Source organism: Mirounga angustirostris, unplaced genomic scaffold, assembly GCF_029215605.1.
Source record: "Mirounga angustirostris isolate CCGP_5_RB_7025 unplaced genomic scaffold, mMirAng1.0.hap1 SCAF_8, whole genome shotgun sequence".
NCBI classification, from domain to species: Eukaryota; Metazoa; Chordata; class Mammalia; order Carnivora; family Phocidae; genus Mirounga; species Mirounga angustirostris.
The window spans coordinates 96,617,481-96,633,495 of record NW_026991716.1 but is presented as its reverse complement, the minus strand read 5'-3'; the positions used below and the strand labels follow the sequence as shown (position 1 = coordinate 96,633,495).

Below are 16,015 nucleotides of genomic sequence, written 5' to 3'. Positions count from 1 at the left end.
AAGTAGGATTCAGGCTGGGTAGGGGAGCAAGCTGAAATTGGGATGGTGGATACAGTAAGGAAAGATCTGAGGTTTTAGGGATATGATGAGTGAATACAGCAGGTATGGAGTAGTGGAAACAAAGGCAGGAAGGCCTTAGAAAGAGGAAATCGAGGGGAGTGAAGAGTTCCAAAATGATGCTGAGCAAGGGTGGCTTCTTGTTGAATGGATCTCCACTCAACTGTAGAATAGCGATTGAGGACATTAGATAAGAAACCAAAAGCCATAGGCCTCTTTTGCCCTTGGTTCAAATATGTATGCAGTTGACCCTTGAACAACACAAAGGTTGGGGGTGCTGACCCCTTGGTAGTCGAAAATCCATGTATAACTTTTGACTTAGCAAAAACATAACTATTAGCTATCTGTTGACTAGAAGCCTTATTGATCATCAGCAGTCAGTTAACATATTTCGTATGTTATATGTATAACGTACCATACTCTTACAATAAAGTAAGCTTGAGAAAATATTAAGAAAATGAACCATAAGAGAAAAATACATTTACAGTACTATACAGTATTTATAAAAAAAAAAAATCCATGTATAAGTGGACTTACACAGTTCAAACCCATGTTGCTCAAGGGTTGACTGTAAAGTATGTCTTCTAGAAGAATGACATGTCAGTATGTTGCACTTTTTAAAAAATCCTGAATGATGGGGTACCTGGCTGGCTCAGTCAGCAGAGCATGCAACTCTTGATCTTGGGGTCATGAGTTCTAGCCCCATGTTGGGTGTAGAATTTACTTTAAAAAAATAAATCTTGGATGAGTGTCCTGGGATCACTGAAACCTTGCATTATGACAAGCTGCTTTGGTGGTGATAATATCTTAGACTAGTATTCAATTTACTTTCCCTTCCTTCTAATTCTTGTTGCACTGGGAGTCTTCCCCACTGAGGCTAAGGATTCCATTACTTCAGGGGGAGGACAGAATATGGTCTACAACAAAGAAGACGTTGTTCAGCTTTTGAATTTCAGAACAGGCCCTTGAAGCATGTTTCAGAGACCAGAGCTAGCCCAGGCCTTCACTCAAAAGAGACAGGCTTTGTTAGAAGAAAAATGATTGCGGATTCCAAGAAGGCAGATCTCAGAAGGCCTGGCATATATTGTACAGTAAGCCATGCAGGAAGGAGGCTGTAGGAAGGAGGAAATACCTTCCTGGGATGGAGCATGGAGCCTTTAGAGATTAGAAGAGACTAGAGAGAAATGAATGGGTCATTGAGTTCCCCTACTTCAGGAGGGTGGAGGAGAATCTGCCTCCTGTCTGGAACCCTGGAAGGAAACCACCTGTAGTGTGCCCTGCAGTGAGGCATATTTAGGCAGAAATGAGCCCTGAAGTGCTGTCCCCTCCCAGTTCCCTAAAGCCTGCATGTGGCATAGGAGAGATCACAAGGGCCTGCAGGCCCCCCTCGGGCACATGTGGAGGTGCAGAGGGAGCCGGGTGGGAGAGGCTTGGAGGCAGAATGAAGGCGGCACAGAACGAACTGTGCAGTCTCACTCCTGGAGACTGGTTGGGTTCGATCTACCAGTCACATCAGCAGATCAGCAGAACCAGGCCAACACCCAAAGACAAAGGGAAGAAACATCCCAGGGAGGCCAGTGAGGGCATGGAGGGCAGCGCCTGGACTTGGTCCTCACCCATCCTGTGGTGGTCTGTCATCTAACCAGGGGGGTTGGGAGTATGGGGGGCAGGGGGGGTGGGGATGCAGGGAGAAGGTCAAGGGAAAGGAACATAGCCCCGGAGACAAAGTTTGAGGTAAGTTTAATTTGACTAATTGCCCTGAGGCAACTGAAAATTTTAAATCTGAAGAGATTAAGTTATCTTGAAGTGGCAAGATTGTTTTTTCTGCCATAATGAGAAATGCAATGGTCATGATCAAATTGAATTCAACTATGGAGAAATGAAGTAACATTCTTTAAGAATTTATTTACTAGGCACCTGGGTGGTTCCTTCAGTTAAGCGTCTGCCTTCGGCTCAGGTTATGATCCCAGGGTCCTGGAATCTGAGCCCTGTGTTGGGCTCCCTGCTCAGCGGGGAGCCTGCTTCTCCTTCTCCCTCTGCCTGCCATTCCCCCTGCTTGTGTTCTCTCCCTCTGTGTCAAATAAATAAATAAAATATTTTTAAAAAATTATTTGTTTATGTATTTAAGCAAGCTCTGTGCCCAGCGTGGGGCTTGAACTCATGACCCTGAGATCAAGAGTCACATGCTCCACCGACAGAGCCATCCAGGCACCCCTGAAGTAACATTTTTTGTCTGCAGCTGTGTATTAAGTGTAAATCTCAGTCCTGCAACAGTGTCTGAGCTGTATTTTATCTTGATGATGATGATAACAATGATGGCGGCATATTCACTTGCTTATATTCTTATAGTACACTTGTTCTTTTGAGTAGTCATGCCTTAGCATATCTGTACTAGGTTCCTTCTGGGCAAGAAGTGGGAAGATCTGCCCTCTGAAGGAGCAGAGTTGTATACCAGATATTACAAAGTGAAGTGGGGATTCGGGGCTTCCCACTGTTTAGCTTGTGGCAGTTCTTCCATGTGCCCTGGAAGGAAGGACTTCAGGTTGCCATGGAGCCTCAGGTCAGTGGAAAGTATTAGAATTTCAGGCCTTTCTTTAATGAGTTTACTGTGATGCTGGAGACTAGATAAGAATTTTTACTGGGTGTGATCCTTCAGTTCCGTATTTTAAAGGTATCGGTGAATACTAGAGGTTACAGTCTGACTGTAAGGGGAGAAGCTCTTCATTTTTATTCAGTCCTCACGTGCTAAATAAAGAATGAGTTTATGGAAGGATTCATTTTCAAGTATAATTCATAAGTAGTTACCAGACCACTAAATGAGAGAGGGGGAAACAAACCAGTTAGCTCTTTTTAATTATGTTTCATCTCTCTCTGACATTCATACAAGGATGATGCTGCATTTAAGATGTTTTAAAACCTGCTATTCCTTGAAATGCCTAGTAATTTGGGAAGGGAAATCTTTAGTCTTTTTTTTTTTTTGTCTTGCTTTAAAAAGTGTAGGTTTGGTGGTGTGAGGATACTGCTTATGTATTTTTCTACTAGAAAATTACTGTGATGCTTTGAGCGTATCTTCTCAAAACATAAATGCATCTCATATTTTCCCACATCTGTCAGTGGGAGCCAAGAGAGCTAGAGATGTGGGATCATAACATCATTGAGAGGAGTCACTGAAATAATATTATAGAATTTTTAAAAGTTGATTTATTAACTGACATCATTTCAATAATATTTTGGACCTTGGAAACAGTTCTATTCAAAATCTCAAAAATAAAATTTCTAAAAATTAAAAACATGTCCATATACATTAGAGCAAAAAAAAAAAAACACCTTTTTATACTGATTATCTAAGCATTTAAAAGAACATAAGACCATGATTATTTGGGATATATATTCGCTCTAGTCAGTTTTTAGCCATATGTCTCTAATATTCATGTCACATATTTTTTTTTTTAAAGATTTTTTATTTATTTATTTGAGAGAGAGAATGAGATAGAGCGAGAGCATGAGAGAGGGGAGGGTCAGAGGGAGAAGCAGACTCCCCGCCGAGCAGGGAGCCCGATGCGGGACTCGATCCCAGGACTCCAGGATCATGACCTGAGCCGAAGGCAGTCGCTTAACCAACTGAGCCACCCAGGCGCCCATGTCACATATTTTTTTATGAAGAATGAACTCTTTTAAATTTTCTCATAGATTTGCCTGCAGTCTCCTTCAAAGTTGTGTCTTATAGTCAGAATGTGAAATTGTCACTATCTTTAGTTGGCATTTATGTGTACATCAAAATATTTTTCAGAGAAAATAGCTCTTTCTACAGATGCAAATAAGCTCAGAGCAAATTCTGCTAAACGGAGGCTTTTCCCAGACTAATTTTTTTCACATAGAAATGTGTTAATATTTTAGCCCAAATATTTTCACCCCCATTTTACCCCCATTCAGGATTTTTATCATTAATAAATATTTTTACAGGGGTGCCTGGGTGGCTCAGATGGTTGAGTGTCTGACTCTTGATTTCGGCTCAGATCATGCATGATCTCAGGGTCGTGAGATCAAGCCCCAGTCTGCTCTGCACTCGGCGGGGAGTCTGCTTGAGATCCTCTCCCTCTGCCCCTCCCCCTGCTTGCACACTTTCTCTCAAATAAATCTTTAAAAAAATATTTTTATAAATTCATGAAAATAAAATCCACTGTGGTCGTTTGAAAGGCTTATCACATTTAGATGACACAAATCATAGATCTTCATAATTTCACTGCATTCTGGTTCATAATATCAATGTATCCAGTTAAAACTAGGAGCACCATCAGAAGATCACCTAAGGTCGAGATCCTTCAAAACATCATAAGATAATATCAGAATTAAATCTTGGGCACTGCGTTTAGTTCCTCCTTTGCTTTGTTGGGATGAATTTCAACATCTTCCTTTTAGCAAGCCCTGTTTTCAAGAACTGCAATTGGCTAAAGGCTTTAAAAGCTGAAGTGTCTTGGCGCTTCACTCACTGCTTTGATGAAAGATTTCCAACTGTTTTGGAACAGAACGCACCCAAACTTTACAGGATTCATCTATCATACCATTGTGAAACAACTAGGTTGATTTACAGAGTCGTTTCTCAAAACATTTGTAAAATTTGGTTGCTGATGACAGGTGGCAAAATAGAAGGCACATATTATGGTGCTGAAGTGTTTGTAGTATTTTTGTAGTTCAGTTTTCCTGTTTGTCAATTTCTACATCTATAGTTTCTTTTGCATTTGGTAGGATATAGCCACTTATTTGAATTAGCAGTTATGAATGAATTATGCATATGCAATCCACAATTCCAAGTGACTTCCTCTGTTCCATCGGTTTCTTGACTTAGTAAGGATAGTTGTTTTTAGCGTCATAAAATTTGTATTTATATTTCACTACAAAAATAATTTCATCTCTCATGTTAAACTTTTTACAGTTTACAATAGCATGCACAATAACAGATGTTTCACTACTGACAGAATGAACTTCATAAGCTTTATTTGGTCCCAGGAAATAGATGAGGAAAAAAAAATCAAACCACTATTGGAATTAATTGGTTTTTCTGCTTAAAACACCTGATAACACTAATATAAAACTGGGATCATTTAACTGTTAAATCTTTTTCTTCTGCTAATGAAGCTAACACATTAAAAGCTATCACTTTACTTTTCATATATGCCCAGAAAACCTGAACTCAGAAATAAGCAGAATCAAGCTAGAAGAGCAATCTTGTGGCCTAAAAGAAAGATCATGCTTCCTAGAGTGCTATGTTCACGAATCTTCCGTAGCTGTACGTGTTAAACTGTCCTCGGGCACAGCCTTGTTACTGTAGTGGTTCGCATTTGAAGTAGGTGCCCGTTTGTGCTTCTGCAGATCTGTGGCTGTGGTTCATGTAGTGAATGATATCACTATGGCTCCCGTGGTGGACAGCAAATCTCAACAAACATTTTGTGTGAGTTGACAGTTCATCATCAACTTTCTTGAAAAATAGAAACTTAGTGCTTAACTTTTCCCTAAATTTGCAGGCTTTTTTTTCCTTTTTATCTCATTACTGCTGAAAGGAATACTGCAAAGTGAAATAGATAGCCATCAATAAATGACAAAAACACTGTAATGCAAGCATTTAGACCATTCTTGCGAAGGGTCATTTCCCGATAGTATTTCATGTACACCTAACCTGTAATTTTCTGTTTCCCATTGACCCTTCTGACAGGTGTCTTGTGCAACTCTGGCCACGCCACAACCAGGCATTGCATCCAGTGTCTGGCAGGGACCCCACCCACTGAGACTGGGAGGAGTTAGCTGCCCATAGATGCTCATAGCCAAGTGTTCTTTATTTTATAGGCATCCTGCATGTTTTCCTTGAAAGGGAGGTGTTTACTTAAGTCAAGATTGGAAAAGGACAGGATTGTTACTGGTCACCTTTCAGACTTAATCACATTAGGGTGAAAACTCTCTTCACCATGGGGTCATTTCACCATTGGCAGGCAAGACTATGGCAGAAGTTGGAAAGGCAAAGTGGAGTTTACCAAATTCAATCTTGGTACATTTTGATGCAACTATTAATAATACTTGGTTTAAAAATGAAATGTCTGGACAGATGTTTAATCGCTCCTAGGACAATAGGTATAATCTAACACTTTCCCAGAGGAGCCAAGGTGTAAAGTCACCCTAGTTAGAGAGCCTGTTTCTCCATCTACTTTGCACTCTCCTCTCTGGTTGGGACTATTCTGATAACATTACTGCTCTATGCTCCTCTACTGTTGACTTCCAGTTCCACTTCCCACAACAGCTGAGTGAGCTTTTAAAAATCTATGGGAGATCACATTGTTGGGTCGCATCACTCAGTTGTCTTCCTATTGCAGTTAGAATAAAATCCAGCTCTTCACCAAAGCCCAGGAGGCCTTTCATGCTCCCATCCTCACCCACCTGGCCCCACCAGATTGTAAGCTGCCAGGGGACCCATACCTTGTCTGTTTTCTTTGCCAACATAGCACATGAGAGCTGCTTAATATCTTACCTCAGAGGGATAAATATGGTCTACTTTGAGTTAATGAAAGGAAAAATGTGGGAGTGTCTTGCTAATCTGTGGCAGTAAGGAAAGCAAGTCTAAATCTCTATGTCCTAAATATTATTTCTCTCTGTCATAACAAAGTTGGACAGCAGAAGGTATCATAGGACTAAATCCTTCCCATTAGCAGAGGTGTTATGATGCCTACAAACCATTCTGATTCTGCAGTCTCCCAGCCCTACCCCACCCAGACAGGTAAGTGTGCGTTACAGGGAGTCTATTGTTTTCGCCAACATTAGATCAGAGATTTTGTTTCAAGTACTCCTGGTGTATGAGAGGAGGAAAGGTGCCTCTCTGGTTGGGGGAATTGGGACATATGATGGTGGTGGTAGAATACTTTGAAGTCACGATTTTGAGATCTTGTGGTGTTCTTACACAACTGCTCTCTATTGGATCTCTTTTTAAAACATGCTACTGTTCAGTTTTTATCATGAATGCCTTTCCAAGGACAGTATGGTTTTACACACTATGACATCGTTTCCATGGCAACTAATGTATTTTAGCAAAGAGAGACTGCTAGAAGTAGGCTAAAAAGGACAAATACAGAAATGGCACAGTGTAAAATGTGGGGCAATGTGTGTTGTAGTAAAGAATTTTTTTTTCTGACTTCTTGTTTGGGAAAACCTGTATAACTAGATCTTGGCTTCTTAACTCTTACTAATAAAATTTTTACTGCACCCAGTACTGTCTAATATTTTGCTGACATAATTCCTTTACTAGGTACTTGGGTTTTTTTTTTTTTGTTTACTTTAACATGATGCTCAATCCATCACCATACAGACATTTGTGATTTCATCCATCTCTAAGACACATTATCTTCACTTCGTGTTCTCGTGTAGCAACCACCTCATGGCTCTGCTGCCCTTTATCACAGGGCTTCTTGAGAGGGTTGTCTACACCACCTGCCTCTGCACAGGGTTTGTCTCTACACCTTTCCACTCAGGCTTCCACCCCACCACTTGATCCAGTTGGTCACCCCTTCATCCTCTAAGGCTATTACAGTTACCTCTTTTGTTTATTTAGAAGCTAACGTGTAATTATATATTTCAAATAATTCTAAAAAACATGAAGCCTCATAGTTAATACATTTATATAAATGCAAGGGATCATGTTACTCTGCTTTGTGCATATGAATGTGCTTGGATTATTTTGTTACATGATAATAAAAACCCCCTCTGTGCTCTTAAATAACCCCAAGGGGCAGATAGCAGCCAATTTCCTATTTAATATTAAAAGAAACCAAGGGCTAGATTTTATGACTCAAAAAGATAGCCAACCAGTCCATGGGCTGGATTATACCCTCGATAATTATATTTTATTAGGCCCACATGATGCATTTTTAAAAAATTAAACTAACATTTTAGAATCGGGCAGTTTTGTATAAAAACTGAGATTTTCCATTTCTTTTGAAAAGAAGACCCATGATGGCAGCCTGCCTCAGCAGTGATACAGCTGTCCTCCTGGGATGGGAAGAGCTCCCTCCAGCCCCACCTCACCTGCTTCATTCACTTGTGTTACCTGCCTGGCCCTGTGGGCTATGTAGTATGTGACCCCTCCTGCACCCCTTCCCTCACCCAGTCGCAGAACAAATAAATAGCAGAACTAGGGATAGAACGGGGTCCACCTGCTTCCTCCCTCGCTGTGGACCAAAATTCTGTGTTTTAGAGACTAATTCATAGGTCAGTGGTAAGAGGCAGCATTAGGTGATGCACCTTGCTACTCGAAATAGACCCCATTATTCATATTGGGGTATCTCCCCATTTGCCTCTATCAGAGGTAAGTTGTATGAGCTGTCAGTTGTGACATGCAAGATGGAGGTGCTGTACTAGAAGTTAACAGTTACATAAGCATAGAAAAACTGGTCAGAAGGGGAAAGCTCCAGCATCATAACAGGGGTTCCAGATTTTCAGTGAACATAGATTACCTTTTCAATGAAGTAAATAAATGTTTAGATAGAAGAAATAAGAAGGAGATATAAGACATAGGATGTAGGACATTGGCAGAGCCCCCTCATGTCTTCCCAACCTAGAATCCTCAAAGGCAATCCCCAACAACCTTTGTGGTCCTATCCCAGACTAGACCCTTTCCTTCAAACTCCTTCAGGAGTCTCGACTTGTTACCAAGGCCCTGTGCCCTTCACCGTTGTGAACATGGACCTGTCTCTGCACCTCTGGCAGGGGGCTGGTTGGGGGGAATGGGTAAGATGGGAGAAGAGGTTGTGATTGCTGCCATCTTGAACCTTGTTAGAAGGTTCGTGTGTGGAGGAGGACACAGGAGAATGAGCTAGTCTGGGGCCAGAGTGAATGGCTAAAGGAAAATAAATTTTTTTATGGGGAAACCAGACAATGAGGAATACTCCACAACAAAGGGCCTTGTCTGAGCTGGCTCCTGTCTCTCGGGCCTGCCCCCGTTGTTAGGCACACAGGAGACTGTGGTGACCTTGAGCGTGGATGGTCCCAAACACTGTGCCGCGTGTCTTTGTGCAGCTGTGGAGGCCTCAGGAAGCCCACTGAGAGAGTGGGCCTGTTCCCAGGCTTCAGGCAGGGAGCCAGGGGCTGCCCCTTCACCAGGGAACATTGAGGAGCTTCTGTGTATGCTCTGTATGTGTCTCAGCTTTCTTTGGAATTGTGGCAGAGTCTGGCCCTGCCTGGTCTTTTTTGTGCCTTGGATCCTAAGTTAATAACTGAAGGAACAGTGCCCCTGTTGACACACTTGATATGGAAGTTGCTGTCCAATGGCCATTTTATCCTCGTCGCCACTGACATCACACCATGTACAGTTCTGAGGTTCACACTTTAGTTTTGATTGAATAGAGCTATGATCGTTGGAGCAGAAAGCCGCCATTCAGATGTGAATAGACATGTCTAGTAACATGCAGATGTTTTTTGGCAGGTTGATGAATATTTTAAATCTTTTTCAAGAAGTAAAAAGGGTTGAATTGGAAATAGAGAAGATTCTGTGGCAAGAGAAAAGTATATTTCATTTCTCTCTCAATCTTCCTTTTCTTAAAATAATCAAACAAAAACGAGAACCAGGATTTAAATCTTGGATTTGTCATATCCCTTACATCTCTTTCTTCACATGGGAGTTGTGATTATGACTCTCATGTATTGAACCTCAGTTTCTCAGTCACATTCTTAAGTAAAAAGGAAACACTGGCTAATGTTAAAAAATAACAGCAGAATCTCCAGATTGGATCTTTGTCACTTACTTATAGCTAAAGACACAGGACTAAATGGAAAGAAAGGTCATCTTCTGGTGATCTATAAGCTGTGTGTGGTACGTGGGCACACCCTGGATTTGTCTCCTCCCTCCCCAGCACACCCCCCACCGTACTCGCAGCTTGAGTCAGCGCAGCTTCGTTTCCTTCATCCCTGTCGGTCAGTTCTTCATTAGTCACTCTGTCACCGCCCCTCGTGCCCCTTCACCCCTCCATCAGCAGAGCTGACACAAGCCCCTGTTGTGCTCAGCACGGCCCCAGCCCTACACGAGCTGGCGTCCGAGCCCGGGAGACCATAAAACAGGTCCTGCGGGAAGTGCTGTGAGAACACCAAGGAGAGGAAGTCTGGTTCTGCACAGAAGTGGGACCAAAGGAAAACAGGAGTGAAAAGGTGATTTTGTCCTGGGCCCCGGCAGCGACAGCGAATTAGGAGAAAACTATCCTGACCCAGCAGGGTGGTGAGATTGGAGTGACGATGCTTCGTCCGGTGCCACGAATCTGCTGGGGGCTATATCTGTTTTTCTGCCCCTTCCCGTGATAGAGGCGAGTAGAAAAGACACTGGTAACCACACGAGTGTGCCTCTAACTGACTGACTCCTTAGCTGGCCTCTGCCTCAGTTTCCCACCTTTCTCCCCCCAGCCTACCACCGTCCTCTTAGCTCCCTCTCTGCCCTGTAGTCCTGCCAAGCCTCTTGCCATTCTCTGAACATGTGGCTGACGCCCCGTTGACTGTGTCTGTTTATTCCTCTGCCCTGTGGTAAGGTGCCTGTGGTGGGTGCCGTGGGAGATGTCCCCTAGGCGGTTGGAACTAGGAGCGCACGGGGGCTACGGGGATGGCTGCATCAAGAGAGAACTCGCAGTTGAAGGCTTCGAAGGCTTCTTAGTTTTAGTTTTAGAGGTTTCTTTAAAAACAAAGAGCTCTGTGTATTCTCCCAAAGATAGAGGATTTGATCTGATCTAAATAGTTGGGATAGCTCATTTGGGGCCAGGGCCTTATCCTCTGGCTTCCATTCCTGCAGGCAGTCACACATTTGCAACATTCATGGATCAGCCTTTTCCACTGGGGAATCTGGGTCACTTCAGTCATGTTTCTCAAACAAAACATTAGCACTACTTCAGCAGGAAGAATAAAAGCATGGAAAATGCCCTAATGCCCACAAGCCCACAATTGAATACAGAGTCAACTATTGAAAGTATCTACATATGCATATCTGTATCTGTACAAAAACACACACATGGGGAAGGAGAGGTCTGTCTATCTTGCCTTAAGCCTTAGAAACTTAAAACTTGAAGATTCCAAAAATTTAGATTTAGAATAAAAATTAAATGGGATAATTGGTCAGTTTTTAAAGAATGATTTTTTAAATGTAAGACAAATAAAAGGTACTTCTTTTTTTTTTTTTTTAAGATTTACTTATTTGAGAGAGAGCATGTGCACGCACTTGCACACGAGGAGGAGGTACGGGGCGGGGGAGGGGCGGGGGGACAGGGCTGAAAGAAGTCTCATGACCCTGAGATCACAACCCAAGGCAAAACCAAGAGTTGGACGTTCAACCAACTGTGCCACCCAGGCGTCCCAAATAAAAGGTACTTCTGTTTCACTTAAACATTTGATGACATTTATTTATTCTCAACTTTTCAGAAACACACCCTTTAGTTAAGACAGATATACCTGGTTTTAAAAACAAATGCCACTCTTCACACTAGACAGGGCTGTCCTGTGAATTTTACTTCTTGGCAATTTTATTTCACCAAACCATATCCTCTTTGAAACAATGGAGCTGATGCCTAAAAATATCTCGGGCTGTGCTTGCTGGGAGTCTTTGAAGCTAAAGCTGTGGCATCCTTCTGGTTTATGGCTGCAGGATGATGCATATATGTATTGTCTTTGTTAATTAACTCCATCTGTTTTGTAAGCCTGAAAAAGAAATTGGATGAAGCTGCATATATGTATGGATGGGTAATATTCCTTTTGCAGTAGTGAGCCAGCAGCTCCAACAGCTTTTCAGTTTTCCTTTTGCTACCAGTTGCTAAAGTGCTGTGGAGCTAAGGCTCATTCTTCAAGAGCCTGTTGTTGAACTGGGCATCCCATGCAGTTGCACTTGTGTTATCTGTATGAGAGAGGTTGAGTTTCCTTACTGCTTTGGAAAAGGGTAGTGATTCTCCAAGTGCTCTTTCTGTGGCAGATGAAGGGAACTTTCACCTTGCAAATAGAAAATTCCATTCTGGAAATCAGAATGAAAGTGTTCAAGTGGAAGTCAGACTTCCACTGTATATATGTTCCCTTTGGTGAAACCTTTTTTTTTTTTTTTTAGATTTAATTAGTTAGTTTAGAGGCAGGGAGGGGCAGAGGGAGAGGGAGAGAGAGAAACTTAAGCAGACTCTGCGCTGAGTATGGAGCCTGAGGTAGGGCTCGAACTCATGACCCTGAGATCATAACCTGCGCCAAAACCAAGAGTCAGTCGCTTAACCAACTGTACCACGCAGGCGCCCCTCCCTGGTGAAAAGTTTTCATGGTACTAAATTTCTCTTTGCTGGTTTTAGGGAGGCTAGTTAAAAATTTTCGACAATGGGGATTCGCATTTCTTCCAGCTTGGCATTGTCTGCATCCCCAGTGGGTTAGCCAGAAGAAAAAGCCTATATGGCCTGGTGGCATCTCCTCTGTTAGGACAGGACAGCATGTCAGAAGCCAGAAAGCGATGGGGTGATGTGGGTTGCTAAGGTACTGGCTGGAGTGGCATGCTCATTAGCACGTTCTCTCCCTCCAGCCTCATGCTGGTTCTCGTGCATGTCTGCAGTCAGTTCATGATTTGAATACCCATCTGCAGAAGACAATATATGAGCTTCTAATTCTCTTCCCCATGGTCATTTTCTTCTTTCCTTCATTCTGAGTCATCTTTGATTAAACAAAACAAAGATGTTACTGTTAATTATGCACCCTTTCGAACAGTGCAAAAATTCTTTTGTGTGTGTGGGGATGGTTTTGATGGGGATAGTAATTTATGATGGCAGTATTTTAAACCATGGACCAGGATGCTAAGAATCATAATGAAAAAAAGTGTGAGTCTCTACTAAGATAAGAAAAATGGTTTCTGCTTTTTTATTCACATTCCTCAGACCTTTTACTTTCTTCCCTAACGTTGTCAACATAATTCCATTCAGCCATTTTTATTCTCTTTAGACATCTTATTAAAACTGAAGCTTTGTTCAAATAGCTAAAATTGCAAATAATAAATGAGGTACCATAATATTGGCAGGTTGTAGGCAGAGTGCATGAGCAAACTGGAAATCTGCCATCCTGCTCCTGGCACTTTAAAGATTAATGTGAAATGGGCAGGGGTGCCACAGAATCAGCACTCCGCTCTGCCAGGGGGTTGGCACAAGGTTCTAAGGTAATCCTGGGGCTCGAGTTCCGTGGACAAGTTGGTGCAGGCTGGTGGGTTGGCACACCTCCCGGAGAGGGGAACTCCAGCTGATGGGAAAGAGGGGCCATCCCAAGAAGGCTGTTTTGACAGCAAAGCCCACCCACAGTTAGACAGGAAGTGGGGCACACATGGGCTGGGGGCTAAGGGAAGATCTAAGCCAAGGGGAGAGTTGAATAAGACCTTGGAAGACTCATTTTTTTAATGTGTCCCAACTATGGATGATTTGTAGGCACTCAGAAGATGTGTGTGTGTGTGTGTGTGTGTGTTTAAGACCTCCATCTTTATCTTTCCTGACTCCAGAAACTCAAAATCTCATGTCGGCCAGGTCTTTGCAGTTGCAGGCAGGCGTTTGTGGCAACTGTGACTTAGCAACAATTGTATGAACGAGAAAAAAGTTGTGGGCAAGTTGATTTTCTGCAGCAAATGGAAATTCTTTGGTGGTACTTTGTGGGAGGTTTATAGGCAGAGTGTTCAGTTCTTTTTTGATGTCTATTTTTTTTCTTCTACAGTTTTTTGAAGAAGCAGGATGCTGATCTAGACGTGGAAAAAGTAAGTTGACAAGTTTTGCACTGAGAGCACATGCCTTGTGAATTAGAAAGGGTGTCCCATTGGGACCCAGGACTTGGTCCACTTTGAATTTGGGATTGTGACTCTGAGTCTGTAGGTTTCTAGGAGAGAGGTTGAGTTGGAGAGGGAGCTGGTACATGAATAGAAAGTCTTCCCTCACTTAGGTGAATCTACCATTTTCCCCTTCTCTTAGTTGTAACACTCGGTTTTGATAATTATGGGAACATATTTTTTAGCTATACGATGTGTCTCCTTACCCCAGAAATAGAATGGGACAGCGGTCCGGTGGCTGATGAGCCTTCAGGGGCTGCTGAGGGGTGGGTAGCACTCTGTCTTCAGACTGGTCAAGGAAGTCCATCCATTTTTGTTTTTTCTCTACTCTGAGATGATTACTGCTTACCTCTGCCCTAGTTATACCTTCGAATTGTAGTCACTGTGTCACAGATCATTCTTGCGTTCACTGAACGTTTTTTTGAGGCATACTGCGTGTTAAGCACCGTGCTGGACTCTGTTGAGACAAAAATGAATTTGGCCGACAAGTCACAGGCAATGATTATACAGTGTGATAGAAGTGTGCAGAAGGGGCTCTAGAAGCTCAGACTGAGGCTGGACTGTCCAGAGAAGCTCCCTGATGGAGGGGATGTGTGAAGGAACCACATATTCATTGCTTCTGTAAAGTTTGCTGAGTCTTCTCTGCTTGTACTTCGCTCGTCTCCCAGGTGTCTTGGGTTCCCATGAAAGATTGGCCTTAAGTAAGTCTCACACGCCACCGTGGGATCCTCTTCTGCCCCAGTCTCCCCCAATCACATTGCCTTGGGGGTAATTTTTCAGCAGTTCAGAGTTACAATCCTCCATTCCCTGGCCAATCAGGGGCTCCACTTCATCATCTAAGAATGACTTGGGGTTATTTCCCATTTTGAATTTGTGTGTAAGACAGGTTCTTCTCCCTGAACCTAGAGCCATTCTTATGCGGTTGGTGTACCTTTAAGTTACTATCTGAAACCTCCTTCTAGTCTACGGCCATCCCACCCTGAATGCTCCCGATCTCGTCTGAAACCTCCTTCTAGAACAATTACGAGCAACCCCTGACCTTTGTCCCATGCAGCCCCCTAGCTTCTGCAGAATGGCCTGTGATCTACTTTCAGTCGTGGCCTTTTCAGCTCATGCAAACCAAGGTGACTCAGGCTCTAGTCAGGGCTACATTGGAGGGGAGCCTTATCGAAATCCCGGTGTGCTTAGGTTTTGGGTGTGGAAGCCAGGGGCTGGCAAAGGTACTCCCTATGAGGGGTGGGGGGTCATCACTGCAGCCCTCATGGGCCAGGCTGGCCCCAGAGCAGGCTAGAAGAGCCTTTGGGTGCCAGGAGCCACCTCGGGATGGTGTAGTGCAGAATAGCCGGACTAGCCAGACGGGTTAGGAAATGCCTGGAGCTGTTCCAGGTTGCAGGGCTTGCCCTGCCTTGTGAGAGGTGAATCCTACAACCATGAAAGGGGGAGGTCCAGTTTATGGAGGAGGCGGGTCTGTTAATTGTGTTCTCAGTACAACCCAATGCCAGGCAGACAAGAGGGCTCAGTAAATGGGGTGTGAAGCCCTGAGTGGAATGAATTAGAGTCTTGCTTCAGCTCTGCTGTTTACTTGCTCTAAGACCTCAGGCAAATCTTTTCTCCTGTACAAGCCTCATTTTTCTCATCAGTAACATGGTCCATTTTCCAGGATCAAGTAAAATTCTTCATTTTTTAACTTAAAAACATAAACCGCACATATTTCTTAATTTTCTGACTTGGGCTTTGTACCAAAAAGGACAAAGGGCTGTTGGCCACAAGTCTGAAGGATGCTTAATAAGGCCCACCAGAGGCTGGGAGGTCCTTGCAGGCGCAGCCTTGTCTGTTGTACGTACCCTCAGGTGCAACACTGGCTGCAATGAGTATCTAATGAGGGAATGAATACTGTGACTGACCCTGTCATGTGGGTTGGGTATTTGTAAGTACTGAGGGAAATTCAGAATAAGAGAAGCTAAAAGGGTGGTGGGAAATGCTTCTTGGGCTGCGTGGATTTGAGCTGCCTGCAGAGGACTCTGCCTGCTGCACCCTCTCAGTCACATAGTTAATGACCTGGAAAACACTTAACCACCCTAGGGGAGTTTACTATTTTAAAAGTTCTAATTCAAAAGCTCCAATTCC

General features: G+C 43.2%; 1 protein-coding gene across 8 annotated transcripts in view; it reads left to right on the top strand.

Moving 5' to 3' along the window:
* Positions 1–16,015, top strand: part of FYN (FYN proto-oncogene, Src family tyrosine kinase) — a 212,018-nt gene that overhangs the window by 14,435 nt on the left and 181,568 nt on the right. For 6 of the 8 annotated variants that reach the window (XM_064598012.1, XM_064598008.1, XM_064598009.1 and 3 more), the window contains exon 2: positions 13,780–13,819. The exons of the other annotated variants lie outside the window; for them this stretch is intronic. The gene's annotated coding sequence lies outside the window, so the exon portion shown is untranslated. The remainder of the gene's footprint in view (positions 1–13,779; positions 13,820–16,015) is intronic. 8 annotated transcript variants of the gene reach the window in all.